Here is a 15404-nt window from a genome sequence, read left to right as displayed (position 1 = left end):
TTCCAAGGACTCTTCTTCTCATGTTCTCAATATTTATTATTTCTCCTTTTTGCATTTTCACAGTTTGTCTTCTGCACTCTGGCTGAACACCCTAGTTGGGCAGTCTTTCATTGATTCTGTCATGGTTATTTTTCTATAGATTTATTAAGTATGCCCACAATAAAATAAATCTCAGTGTTATATATGGTAACATTTGAACTCTGAGCTGCCTATTTCCCCAGGTGTTTTATGACAATATGAATTTAACTGATTTCAATGAAATCACAGGTGTTGGGAAGCCATAATGTTTCTTTTTATTTTCTCCTTCAAAATGTATCTCATTGTGAGTGTAATTGGAATAAATTACTTCACTCCAACTACCACAATCATTTACCATTTAATTCAAAATGGTATTTATTTTGACCTTTTTATTATGACCTTTTAACATTAAAATTTGGTATCACACAGCTAATGCAGATATAAACAGGAGAGGGGAACAAGTACCGACTCCTCAGGCCAAACTTAGCTTAAGATCAAAAGAAACTACAAATCCTATTCTTTGAGACAGAGTCTCTCAGCTACAGCAGTAAAGAACAGAAGTACAGTAATTTAATCACTAAACACCATCAGCAGACTGATCCCCAGAATAACTAAATATATGTAAATGACAGCTCATAGCATACGGGATAGAAGGGAGTTGTGCCCTACTGTTAGCTGTTTTGGAAAGATTACGATAATCTTTCAACCTTAAGTACTACAGCAAAAAAATAAGGACACAAATCCCACAAGCAAATCAACTGTTGCATTTCCAACTTTTAAAAAGTGCCAAAATTAAAACATCAATGGCACCTTTGGATGACTACGATCATAAAAGGTTACACATAACATAGCTTAAAAATTGCAGTTAACAAATATGCACATCCACAGGATGTAGAGTAGCACTTCAGCTGCTGGTGATGAGGTGTCCCACAACGATTGGTGTTAGGACCGCTTCTTTTCATATTATGTCATTAATTTGGATAGCGGAATTGATGGCTTTGTGGCCAAGTCGATACAGGGACAGGTAGCATTGAGGAAGCAGGGAGTCTGCCGAAGGACTTAGATTAGGAGAATGGGCAAAGAAATGGCAGATAAAATTCAGTCTAGGGAAGCGTATGCACTTAAGTAGAAGGAATAAAGGTGTAGACAAGGTTCCACATGGTAGGCTTATTCAGAAAGTCAGAAGACATGGGATCCAGGGAAGTTTGGCCAGGTGGATTCAGAATTGGCTTGCCTGCAGAAGGCAGAGGGTTGTGGTGGAGGGAGTACATTCAGATTGGAGGGTCGTGACTAGTGGTCTCCCACAAGGATCTGTTCTGGGATCTCTACTTTTTGTGCTTTTTATTAACGACCTGGAAGTGGGGGTAGAAGGGTGGGTTGGCAAGTTTGCAGACGACAAAGGTTGGTGGTGTTGTAGATAGTGTAGAGGATTGTCGAAGATTGCAGAGAGACATTGATAGGATGCAGAAGTGGGCTGAGCAGTGGCAGATGGAGTTCAACCCGGAGAAGTGTGAGGTGGTACACTTTGGAAGGACAAACTCCAAGGCAGAATACAAAGTAAATGGCAGGATACTTGGTAGTGTGGAGGAGCAGAGGGATCTAGGGGTACATGTCCACAGATCCCTGAAAGTTGCCTCACAGGTAGATAGGGTAGTTAAGAAAGCTTATGGGGTGTTAGCTGTCATAAATCGAGGGATAGAGTTTAAGAGTCGCGAGATAATGATGCAGCTCTATAAAACTCTGGTTGGGCCACACTTGGACTACTGTGTCCAGTTCTGCTCGCCTCACTATAGGAAGGATGTGGAAGCATTGGAAAGGGTACAGAGGAGATTTACCAGGATGCTGCCTGATTTAGAGAGTACAGATTATGATCAGAGATTAAGGGAGCTAGGGCTTTACTCTTTGGAGAGGAGACATGATAGAGGTGTACAAGATATTAAGAGGAATAGACAGTGGACAGCCAACACCTCTTCCCCAGGGCACCACTGCTCAATACAAGAGGACATGGCTTTAACGTAAAAGGAGGGAAGTTCAAGGGGGATATTAGAGGAAGGTTTTTCACTCAGAGTGGTTGGTGCGTGGAATGCACTGCTGAGTCAGTGGTGGAGGCAGACACACTAGTGAAGTTTGAGACTACTAGACAGGTATATGGAGGAATTTAAGGTGGGGGGTTATATGTGAGGCAGGGTTTGAGGGTCAGCACAACACTGAGCCGAAGGGCCTGTAATGTGCTGTACTATTCTATGTTCTATGTAAATGAGGAGAAAATTCAGAAATCAGAGGTGCAAAGAGACTTGGGAGTCCTCATGCAGGATTCCCTAAAGGTTAATTTGCAAGTTGAGTTGGCGATGAGGAATTATGTATCGCAAGGTACTGTGGCTGCAGAACTGCAAATTTCACAACATATGTCAGTGATATTACACCCAATTCTGATTCTAGATAGACCACCTTCAGACAAAATAGAATAGCTTAAACTGATATAATGATCAGCACAAACATCATGGTTTGAAGTACCTGTTCATGCGCTGTGTTCATATAACAGAGCTCACACGAACAGGCCCTTCAGCCCATGATGCTGTGCCAATCTATTGAACCCCTAAATAAACTAATCCCTGTTGTCTGTATAATGTCCATATCCCTCCATCTTCTGCACATTTATGTGTCCAAGAGCATCTAAAAAGCCTGTTGAACTTATCCCCCACTGCTGTCCCTGGTAGCACATTCCAGGCACCTAACACTTATAAAAAAAAAACCCTGCTCCAATCATCTCTTTTAACATCACCCTCACCTAAAATGCATGTCCTCTGGTATTAGACATTTTGACAGTGGGGAAAAAATGCTAGTTGCCTATTTTTTTTTTTTTTAATTTTTTTTTTTATTAGTTTTTCAAAACATTTTACAAAATTAAAAACCCCAAATCCCAATGAGAAGCATTAATACAGTGCAAGATTAAGCATACAACAATATGCTACAAAGGAAGAGAATTTAACAAAAAAGCACCTAAATTAAAGACAAGTGAGCTTAGTGTCATCCCCAAGCCCTACAACACAAGAAAACAACAACAACTCCAGACCAACCACCACACAGTATAAAGAGTATAAGTCCGGACAGTCAAACTCCCAGACTGTGAATACACTTAGTAACAGAGGATAATAATGCCTACTACCAGAAAAAAAAAAGGGAGCTGAAAGCAAGGGACCGAAAAGAAAAAGAAAAAAACCCTAGTCAAGAGGAAGGTTATGAAAGTACTCGATAAAAGGTCCCCAGACCTTATGGAACTTTAGATCCGAATTAAGAACTGAATAATGAATTTTTGCGAGGTCCAAGCAGGCCATAATGTCGTTAAGCCATTGCGCATGAGTGGGCGGGGCAACATCTCTCCATCTAAGGAGGATCAAGCGTCTCGCCAGGAGAGAGGCAAAGGATAGTATTTGGCATTTGGTCAGACCCAGACATAAATCTGTCTCGCCCCAAAAACCGAACAGAGCAATTAAGGGGTTAGGTTCTAGGTGCCGATTCAGAATACCTGATAATGTAGTGAAGACATCTTTCCAGAATTTCTCCAAACTAGGACAGAACCAGTACATATGGATGAGAGAGGCCACACCCCTCTTGCATTTATCACAGAGTGGACTAATGCCAGGGTAGAATCGAGATAGTTTAGATTTAGACACATGGGCTCTATGAACAATCTTAAACTGTAAAAGGCAATGGCGAGCACAAAGGGAGGTTGAGTTAACCGATTTGAGAACTGAGTCCCAGCTCTCCTCGTATAACGAGATCTAGTTGCCTATTCTATCTTTGCCTCTTACAATCTTATAAACCTCTAACAGTTCTCCCCTCAGCCGCCATCGCTCCAGAGAAAACAACCAATGTTTGTCCAGCGATCTCACTGAAACCTACCAAATGGTGAAAGGACTAGATAGGGTGGATGTGGAGATGATGTTTCCTATGGTGGAGGTTTCCAGAACTAGAGGGCACGAAGGGATGGGGGTGGGGGGGAGAAGATTGGGGCTGAGGGGGAAAATGGATCACCCATGATGAAACAGCAGACTTAACAGGCCAAATGACCTAATTCTGCTGTCACAGGAAAACAGTATCTATTATCAGGGACCCCCAGCACATGCTCTCTTCTTGCTAATGCCATCAGGAAGGTAGCACAGGAGCTTCAGGATTCACACCACCAGGTTCAGGAATATATAATACCTCTCAACCATCAGGCTCTTCAACTATAGGGGATAACTTCACTTGCCCCATCACTGAACTCACTTTTAAGGACTCTTCATGTCATGTTCTCCATATTTATTACTATTTCTTTCTTTTTGCATTTGCAGTTTGTTGTCTTTTGCACACTGGTTAAACACCCAAGTTGGTGCAGTTTTTCATTAATTCTTTTATGGTTATTATTCAATAGATTTACTCAGTATGGTCACAAGAAAATGGATCTCAGGGTTGTATATCATGACAGATATGTACTTTGATAATAAATTTACTTTGGAAGAACAGATGTTAACTAAAACACAAGTAGCTGATGGCATAGATAATGATAGAACATGCCAGGAGCAGTCCCTTCCCAGATGGAACATTACAACAAGATGTTAGGTGATGAGGTTATCATTCAGCTGTAGGCTAGTCAAGAAGAGCAAGGAATAGGAATAGTTTGCAGCAATTTATCATGTGACTTCAGGAGTTGGTCCGATATTATATCATTCTTAGCTCATACAAAATAGATATTTTTACCAACTCCTCTTGCATCATTTATCTGCAATGATGTTCTTTCAGTGACAGGTTGCAAAATGCCACTTGCTGCATTCCTAAATTGTATGTTGTAGAGAGTTAACTCATGTCTTATTAGTCCTAGCCTGCTTACAATGAAGAATAGGCACAAGACTGACCTTTATCACACTTAACACCTTCCACAATTGATTTGTTGCAAAGCCAGCAATGAAGATTTTAGCTCGACTTGCAATATTGACACCATTCAAAATGCACTTGTAAGTGCTAGCCTACATTGGAAAATAAGGACCAAAAAAAAATTCAAGACAGAATCAATAGCATGGTACACCACCATAATGTAGCAGTTAGCACACCCCTATTACAGCTCAGAGTTCAATTCCGATGTCATCTGTAAGGGGTCTGTATTTCCTCCCTGTGGAATGAGCGCGCTTTCTCTGGGTGTTCCGATTTCCTCCCACAGTCCAAAGGCGTACTGATACATGGGTTAATTGATCATTGTAAATTGTACGATGATTAGGTTACGGTTGAATTTAGGGTTGCTGGAGTAGCGTGGCTCGAAGGGCCTACTCCACGTTTTATCTCCAAATAAATATTGCTCCCTTAAAACAATGATGAAACCAAATATTAAAATTAAAATATCCGAAGTACCAAAGGAAAGAACACACTTTTCAAATGACTTGTGTATTGCGATTGTGTATTTAGTATGCAGTTGACACTACATGAGGAAGATCAATGACATTTGAAATTTTATTGTAAATCACATGTAAAACTCAAACAGTTGGTCCAGAAATATAAATTACTGTATTAAAAGGTGGATTAATGAATAATAGAAATCAGATTGATTTAACATGATTTAAAGTTACAAGTACATGCATCACATGGTGCCCAGGAAGTGTGATCAAAGAACATCTCAGCAATTAATGCTTCAATGGCAGAGCAAGGATTTTCTGCTTAATGAAAAACATTCGACAATGTTTTGAAATGCTACAGACCCATTAGCTTTCCAAGAGTTTAGCGTAGTATTAGCCATCAAACACTGATGCACGAAGTGTCACCATCATAGTTGTTCCTCGCATAGCTGTACAAGTATATTTCCCACTGAGGTACAAAAGTGTCAAGAACCATATTAAAACATAGAACATCACAGCACAGGAAGAGGTTATATGGTCCATGATATAATAAACTTTCCATTCCATAACAAAGACAATAGACAATAGGTGCAGAAGTAGACCATTCGGACCTTCGAATAACAAATCATGAAAGCTTCCTGTGATGAGTGTCCTGATAATAAACTCACTCTACAGTTGAAGTCCGTATTAAAAAGACTACAATCCTCACCTTTACACGCTGTAGGTTTGACAAAGCAGTACGTCAAATGTTTTCGTCTTCGCAACCTCCGAGTTAAAGTAAAAGTGAAGCTCAAAGCGGTTGCTCTGACAAGAACCTCAAGAGGACAGCACTGTCTGAAATTTTACACAAGTCCTATTTATCAAGCAAGATTCAAACTGAAATCATTTATTTTTTTTGTGCTTATAAGGAAGTCGCTTCCAAAAAGCACCACGTTAAGATTTTAAACACCTAAATACTAATATAATTTAACTGAAGGGCAGTTCACGAGAACAGGAGTCGTTTTACTGAGACAAGGTTTCATTTACAAGCCCCGACTCTCACTAGAAACTCGGCCCAGGTTTAGTCAACTATCCTCCAAGAGCAACTAGGAGTCGGATACCTCTTTCCCGATCTCCCAGGACATACAGGGTCCGGAAGAAGGCGGGGGGGGGGGGGGCTTGGGAGGCTTACCCCAACCACCAACCCCGGTGAGGTGTACGTCCCAGCGGCCCAACGCCAACAACCCCTCCAAGTCCCGCGGGTAACCATCTCACCGGTTTATTTGCTGCACCCAGCCTCTCCACCAACGGTCGCCTCCTTACCCTGCACGTTCGCTGTCAGGTTTCCACACCCAGTTTAACCCGAACCCGCCCGATTCCACATCAACCGCTTCTTCCCATCGAGTCCGCCGATATCCCAGGTCACAGCGCGTTGACAACATTCCTCCAGTATCCCATCATTCATTTCTGTGGTCAGCCTGTGCCCTGAAGGACCGGTGCCATCTAGCGTCAAATGAATGTCAATACCTCACATGGAAAGAGGAATAAAAAAAATAATAAATCAGCAATGCCGGAAATCTTTTTTTAAAAACTAAAACGAGAGGGCACCGCTTTAAGGTGTTTGGAAGTAGGTACAGAGGAAATGTCGGGGGTAAGTTTTTACACAGAGAGTGGTGAGTGCGTGGAATGGGCTGCCATCAACGGTGGTGGAGGCGGATACGATAGGGTCTTTAAAAGAATCCTGGACAGGTACATGGAGCTTAGAAAAATAGAGGGCTATGTGTAAGCCTAGTAATTTCTAAGGTAGGGACATGTTCGGCACAGCATTGTGCTGTAGGTTTTCTATGTTTCTAATTATTGATTTATTTAGAGATACCGCGCGGAATGCTCCCTTCGAGCCGCACAAACCAGCAAACACCCTAGGCTAATCACGGAACAATTTACAAAAGCCAATTCACGGACTCATTGGTATGTCTTTGGATGAGGAGGAAACCAGAGCACCAGGAGGAAATATGAAATAAAAACAAAAAAAATCTCTAGTCTATTTTATCTGACATCTATTTGTACCAGAATGGCCAAACCATCCATGCCTAAACTTTTTCTTCTTGCTTATACAGCCTCACCCACTGGACATTTCCTACAGCTCTGCATTTTGCAGCGTGTACATTTTTTGCATTTCACTGCTTCTGTCTTCAATTCAAAGCTTTCATCTTTTGTTCATGTTCTACAAACATACCAACTAAATGCCTCATGGCAATTCTTTCCTCAACCCATCAGAGACATTCCCTTTGTTCTGTCCTGCCCTCTTCCATCCCCTCTGTAATTGAAAACAAACTGTTTCTAAGGGTCTTCCACCTTCCACAGATAATGATTGACTTGCAAGTGATCCCAGAACTTCTCTGCTTTTATTTCACAATAGACATAAGTTGTAAGAATGTATTTTCATTAAGACTGTCAATTCTAAACATTGTCATGGATTTTATTCTGATTTCAAATACTATAATTACAGTAGTTTTCTGTCTAGTTTTTGCTTTGCAGCCAGAGACAGGTAATCTTGGGTATGTTCTGTTTTAGGCCATAAGATATAGGAGTAGAGTTAGGCTATTTGGCCCATCAAGTTTGCTCCAACATTTCAACATGGCTGATCCAAATTTCCTCTCTGCCCCAATCTCCTGCTTTCTCCCCGCATCCCTTCATGCCCTGACCAATCAACAATCTATCAACCTCTGCCGTAAATATACATAAAGACGTGGCTTCCACAGCTGCCTGTGGCAGAGAGTTCCACAGATTCACCACTCTCTGGCTAAAGAAATCCCTCCTCATCTCCATTCTAAAAAGACTCCCTGTATTCTGAGGCTGTGTCCTCTGGTCTTAGACTCTCCCACCATAGGAAACATCCTCTCCACATCTACTCTATAAAGGCCTTTCACCATCCGATGGGTTTCAATTAGGTCATCTCTCATTTTTCAGAATTCCAGTGAATACAGGCCTAGAGTCATCAAACACTCTTCATATGACAAGCCATTCAAACCTGGAATCATTTTGAACCCTCTCCAGTTTCAGCACATCATTTCTAAGATAAGGGGCCCAAAACTGCTTACAATACTCAAAGTGAGGGCTCACTGGTACTTCATAAAGTCTCAACATTACATCCTTGCTTTTATACTCTAGTCCTCTTGAACTGAATGCTAACATTGCATTTGCCTTCCTCACCACAGACTCAACCTGCGCATTAACCTTTAGGGAATCCTGCACAAGGACCCCCAAGTCTCTTTGCACCTCAGTTTTTTGTATTTTCTCTCCATTTAGAAATGTACATTGCACATTTAGACAGATGTAACGTAAAGATTTTTACTCCTCATGTGAAGGATGTAAGAAGTCAATTCAATTCAATAGTGGCTTCCACGGTGAAGACTGATACAAAATACTTATTCAGTTCATCCACCATTTCTACCTCTCCAGCATTGTTTTCCAGTGGTCCGATAACCACTCTCGCCTCTCTTTTACACTTTATATACCTGAAGAAACTTTTGGTATCCTCTATTGGCTAGCTTCCTTTCGTATTCTATCTTTACCTTCTTAATGGCTTCTTAGTTGCCTTCTGTTAGTGTTTTAAGAGCTTCCTAATTTTCTAACTTCGCTAATTTTTGCTCTGTTATATGCCCTCTCTTTGGCTTATGTGTTGGCTTTACAGTTATGTCACCTTGCCTTTAGAATACTTCTTGCTCTTTGGGATGTATATATCCTGTGCCTTTCGAATTGCTTCCAGAAATTCCAGCCATTGCTGCTCTGCTGTCATCCTGCCAGTGTTCTTTTCCAATTAATTTTGGCCAACTCCTCTCTCATGCCTCTGTAATTCCCTTTACTCCACTGTAATATTGATACATCTAACTTTACATTCTCCTTCTCAAATTTCAGGCTGAATCACTTGTCCCCTGAGGCTTCTTTTACCTTAAGCTCTCTAAGCAATTCTGGTTGATTACACAACACCCAATTCAGAATAGCTGATCCCCAAGTGGGCTCAACCACAAGCTGCTCTAAAAAGCCATCTCAGAGTCACTGGAATCCACTACCAACCTGATTTTCTGAATCTACCTCCATATTGAAGTCACCCATGACAATTGTAACATTTCCTATGTGGTATGACTTATTCTGCAATGGTGTATCAGTCAATCCTTTTATATGAGTGATGTCCACTGTGAATAAGGATATATGGATAGAAACTCCATCCTAGTTACTTTTGATAAAGAACAATAGAGAAAAAACCTAGTAAATGGAAAGGGTGAACATTTTCAAGTTTCTGGGTGTCAACATCTCTGAGAATCTACACTGAGCACGGCAGCACAGTGGTTAGCACAACGCTTTATCGTACCAATGAAAAGGGTTCAATTCCCGCCGCTGCCTTTAATGAGTTTGTACATTCTCCCCACAACCGTGTGGGTTTCCTCCCACCGTCCAAAGATGTACCGGTTGATAGGTAATTGGTCACTTGTAAACGGTCCCTTGATTAGGCTAGGGCTAAATTGGGGGATTGCTGGGCAGCATGGCTCAAAGGGCTGGTAGGGCCTTTTGCATGCTGTATCTCAATAAATAAATAAAGTAAGGGCTATTCAAAGAAGGCACAACAGTGGCTATATTTCATTAGGAGTTGGGGAGACTTGGTGTGACACCAAAGACTCTCACAAATTTTGACAGATGTACCATGGAGAGCATTCTAATTGGTTGCATCTCCATCTGGTATGAGTGGGGGGTGGGCACTGCACAGAACTGGATAAAGCTGCAGAGGGTTGTAAACTCAGCCAGCTCCATCATGGGCACTGGCCTCCCCAGTATCCAGGACACTCAAAAGGTGATGCCTCAAAAAGGTGGCACCCATCACCCAGGACATGCCCTCTTCTCATTGCTACCATCAGGAAAGAGGTACAGGAGTCTGAAGAAACACACTCAACAAATCAGGAACAGCTTCTTTCCCTCTGCCATCAGATTTCCGAATGGACATTGAACGCGTGAACATTACCTCACTACTTTTTCTCAGTATTTTTCCTCTTTCTGCATGATTTATTTTTTACATATACTTTTTATTGTAATTTACAGTTTTTATTACTATACATCTTGGATCAAGTTCTCTATTCTCAGGAGGGTGAGCAGCCAGATGTCGTGGTCCATGTGGGGACCAATGACATAGATAGGAGTAGGAATGAGGTCCTGAAGGTGTATAGGGAGTTAGGAAAAAATTTAAAAAGCAGGACCTCAAGGGTGGTAATCTCAGGATTGCTGCCTGTGCCACGAGATAGAGGGTAGGAACAGGAAGTTATGGCAGATAAATGCATGGCTGAAGAGTTGGTGCAGGAGGTAGGGTTCAGATTTCTGGATCATTGGGATCTCTTCTGGGGAAGGTATGACCTGTACAAAAAGGACAGGCTGCACTTGAACTGGAAAGGGACTACTATCCTGGCAGGCAGGTTTGCTAGAGCTGTTGGGAGGGTTTAAACTAGTTTGGCAGGGGGATGGGAATCAGAATGTGAGTGCAGAGATTAGGGTAGAAGGACAAGGTACGATGCTATGTGTTCAGGCAGGGGACAAAACATAAATGTAGCCAGTTAGCGGGGTTGAAATGTGTATTTCAATGCTAGGAGTATGAGGAATAAAGGGGATGAACTTAGAGCATGGATCAGTATGTGGAACTACAATATTGTGGACATTACTGAAACTTGGCTGGAGGAAGGGCAGGAATGGCTGATGCAGGTACCGGGGTTTGGGTGTTTTAAAAGGAATAGGATGGGAGGTAGAAAAGGTGGGGTGGGGAAGAAGTAGCATTACTGGTCAGGGATAGTACCACGGCTATAGAAAGGGAGGACACTGCAGAGGGAGTGTCCACTGAGTAGGTGTGGGTGGAAGTCAGAAATAGGAAGGGATCAATCACTGTGCTGGGAGTAGTCTATAGGCCCCCAAGTATCCCTCGGGACACCAAGGAGCAGATAAGCAGGCAGATTTTAGAATGGTGCAGGAAATACAGGTTTGTAGTTATGGGTGATTTCAACTTCCCTCATATTGACTGGCACTTCCTGACTGCAAGGGGGTAGATGGGGTTGAATTTGTCAGGTGTGTTCAAGAAGGATTCCTGACACAGTGTGTGGACCGGCCAACGAGAGGAGAGGCCATACTGGATCTAGTTCTGGGTAATGAACCTGGTCAGGTGACAGACCTCTTGGTGAGGGAGCATTTTGGTGAGAGTGACCAGAAATCCCTTAGCTTCAGCATAGCTATGGAAAAAGATAAAAACAGACAAAATGGGAAAGTGTTAACTGTGGAAGGGCTAACTATGAAGGGATGAGGCAGGAACTAGCAAGAGTAAATTGGAAACAGATGTTCAAGGGTGAAAGCACAGAAGTAATGTGGAGGAAGTTTAGGGACCACTTGTGCTGGGTTCAGGATAGGTTTGTCCCATTGAGACAAGGAAAAAGTAGTAGGAAAAGGGAACCGTGGCTGACGAAACACATGAGGCAACTCATCAAGAGGAAGGAGGAAGCATATGTTAGATATAAGGAAGCAGGAGGGGCTCATGAGAAATATAGGGTAGCCAGGAATGAGCTTAAGAAAGGACTTAGGAGAGCTCAAAGGGGACATGAGAAGGCCTTGGCATGTAGGATTAAGGAGAACTCCAAGGCATTCTATGCATATGTGAAGAACAAAGGATGACAAGAATGAAGGCAACATGCGCCTGGAGGCGGAGGAGGTTGGGGAGGTCCTAAATGAATACTTTGCTTCAGTATTCACAAGTGAAAAGGACCTTGATCAGGGTGAGGTCGAAATAGAACAGGCCTGTGTGCTGGACAATGTGGAGATTAAGGAAGAAGTGTTGGATCTTCTTAAAAACATCAAGATTGATAAGTCCCCAGAGCCGGATGTGATATACCCCAGGTGACTGTGGGAAGTGAGAGAAGAGATCGCTGGAGCAGTAGCTATGATTCTCTTTGGCTGCAGGGGAGGTGCCGGAGGATTGGAGAATGGTAAATGTAGTTCTCTTGTTTTAAAAAGGTAATAGGGAGAATCCTGGGAACTATAGACCGGTGAGTCTTACGTCAGTGGTCTGCAAACTATTGGAAAAGATTCTCAAGGATAGGATATGAGCATTTGGAGAAGTACAGTCTACTCAAGGATAGTCAACATTGCTTTCTGAAGGGAAGGTCATGCCTCACTAGCCTAATTGAGTTTTTTTGAAGAGGTAACAAAAGAAATTGATGAGGGTAGGGCAGTAGTTGTGGTCTACATGGATTTTAGCAAGGCATTTGACGAGGCCACCCATGAGAGACTCATCCAGAAAGTCATGAGGCATAGGATCAGTGGAACCTTGGCTGTTTGGATAAAAATTGGCTTACAGGAAGAAAGCAGAGGGTAGTAGTGGAAGGAAAGTATTCTGCCTGGAGGTCCGTGACGAGTGGAGTGCCACAAGGATCTGTCCTGGGACCCATGCTCTGTGATTTTTATAAATGACCTGGATGAAGAGGCAGAAGGATGGGTGAGTAGGTTTGCGGATGACACGAAGATTGGAGGAGTTGTGGATGGAGCTGTAGGTTGTCGAAGGTTACAAGAGGACATAGATGATGCAGAGTTGGGCAGAAAAATGGCAGATGGAGTTCAATCCGGATAAGTGTGAGGTGATGCATTTTGGAAGGACAAACCAGAAGGCTGAGTACAGGGGTAATGGTCAGTTACTTAAGGGTGTGGATGAATATAGGGAACTTGGGGTTCAAATCCATACATCCCTCAAGGTCACTGCACAGGTTGATAGGGTAGTTAAGAAGGCCTATGGGATGCTAGGCTTCATTAATAGGGGGATTGAGTTCAAGAGTAGAGAGGTCATGTTGCAACTCTACAAATTTCTGGTGAGACCACACTTAGAGTATTGTGTACAGAGAAGATTTACCAGGATGTTGCCTGGATTGGAAAACAAGTTTTATGAGGCAAAGTTGGCAGAACTGGGACTTTTCTCTTTGGAGCATAGAAGGATGAGAGGGGACTTGAGAGGTCTACAAGATTATGAGAGGCATAGAAAGGTGGATAGTCAGTACCTGTTTCCCAGGGCACCAATAGCAAACACCAGAGGGCACATGTACAAAGTTAAGGGAGAAGAGTTTAGGGGAGACATCAGGGGTAAGTTTTTTCCCCCCCACATAGAGGGTTGTGGGTGCCTGGAATGACTCGCCAGGGATGTTGGTGAAGGCTAAAACATTCGGGGTATTTAAGAGCCTCTTAGACAGGCACATGGATGAAAGGAAAATAGAGGGTTATGGGGTTGTGTGGGTTTAGTACTTTTTTTTTAAAAGGAATATGGGTCGGCACAACATGGAGGGCCGAAGGGCCTGTACTGTGCTGTAGTGTTCTAGTGTCTTCTAGTGTCTAGTATTGCTGCTGCAAAACAACAAATTTCACAACATGCCAGTGATATTCAACCTGACTCTGTTTCTGAATGCTTTATTGGTGACAAGGATAAGATCTAGCTGCTGGGGAAGTGACACATGGGCAATCTAAAATGCATGGGAAAGGAGAATGTTATTCTCAAGCTAGGGAAGTAAATAATGCACAAGATTAATGTGGGGGCGATGTTGATGAGTAAGTATGAAAGGCATGGAGTTAGGTACATTACAAGGAATGTCTGGAGATCTTCCTGGGAAGAAATTAAATAGCTGAGGTCCTGCAGAGGTCTCAGAGAAACATTGCCAGATGTGAAATGGGGAATGTTACACTATGCGTGATAGCAAGGCTGGAGACATAAGAAACATTAGTGAGTTTATCAGTGGTACAAACTTCATGAGATTTCACACAAAGCTATTGTAAAAATATTGAAAGGGCATTTTAAATCAGCTCGTTCAGAAATTTTCAAGGGTTACACATAGCGTACGTACAACCGGGAACCAAAGAAACAATGGATGAGTATGTCACAAACGAGAAAATCTTCAGATGCTGGAAATCCAAGCAACGCACACAAAATGATGGGAGGAACTCAACAGGCCAAGCAGAATTTTGTGTTGCTTGGATGATTATGTTCTCAGATTAAAGACACTGGCTGAAAGCAACTTTTAACTTAGATCAACTTTTAATTTAGGTGCTTGGGATCTCTTGATGTGAGACTGGCGAACAAGATAATTGAAGGAAATATGTTTGGCGCATTGATACTTGTTGTTCAAGGGAGCTTGTGGAACAGCCATGAATATGGAAAGGGCATTGATAAAAATGAAAGGTTTTGCTTAGGGCATAATGCTGAGAGAGGCTACACAGCAAGTAATGGCAGCATGATTGTTGACTTCACAGATTGGGATCGTTGGTTGATTGAGTACCTTATGGTAGCATAATGGCTATTACAGCACAAACTGTCAGAGTTCAATTCCAGTGTCCCATGTACGGAGTCTCTATACGTTATCTCTGCGGAATGTGTGGCTTTTCCCCAGATGCTGTGGGTTCGTCCCACAGTCCAAAGGCGTACAGGCTCACCAGACCTGGAATATCTAGCAGTTAAGTGCCATCCTTTTTACCTGCCATGGGAGTTATCTGGGGTCATTTTCGTAGCGGTTTACATTCCACCTCAGGCCAATGTCAATCTGGCTTTAGTTCATCTGAGCAATGGGATTAACAAGCACGAAACAGCACACCCTAATGCCTTCACCATTGTTTTGGGAGATTTTAACCAGGCCAGTCTGGAAAAAAAAAAATCAAAGCAATTTCCATCAACAGATCACTTGCAATACCTGAGGAAACACACTGGACCATTGTTACACCACCATCAAGAATGCCTACCGTGCTATTCCACGCCCTCACTTTGGGAAGTCTAATTACCTGGCTGTACTTCTACTCCCTGAGTATAGGCAGAGACTGAAGACTGCAGCACCAGCAGAGAGGACCAAGAAGGTTTGGACAAGGGAAGCACAGGAGCGTCTACAGGACTGCTTTGAATCGGTGGACTGAACTGTATTCAGGGATTCATCTTCGATCCTGGATGAGTATGCTGCAATTGTTACCAACATTATTAAAACCTGTGTGGAT

The 15404-nt window shown here is 42.5% G+C and overlaps 1 protein-coding gene across 5 annotated transcripts in view; it reads right to left on the bottom strand.

The window, feature by feature from the left end:
* plekhm1 (pleckstrin homology domain containing, family M (with RUN domain) member 1) overlaps positions 1 to 6797 on the bottom strand; it is an 89258-nt gene extending 82461 nt beyond the window's left edge. For 4 of the 5 annotated variants that reach the window (XR_012101996.1, XR_012101997.1, XM_073070675.1 and 1 more), the window contains exon 1: positions 6687 to 6797. The gene's annotated coding sequence lies outside the window, so the exon portion shown is untranslated. Of the gene's footprint in view, positions 1 to 6638 lie in introns of all 5 variants that reach the window. The other variant, XM_073070674.1, reaches the window with a different exon arrangement.
* Positions 6798 to 15404: the final 8607 nt, after the last annotated feature.

The sequence above is a fragment of the Hemitrygon akajei genome, chromosome 18, assembly GCF_048418815.1.
Source record: "Hemitrygon akajei chromosome 18, sHemAka1.3, whole genome shotgun sequence".
Taxonomy (NCBI): Eukaryota; Metazoa; Chordata; class Chondrichthyes; order Myliobatiformes; family Dasyatidae; genus Hemitrygon; species Hemitrygon akajei.
Note: the sequence above shows the minus strand (reverse complement) of the source record. Positions and strands in the feature narration are given on the sequence as shown.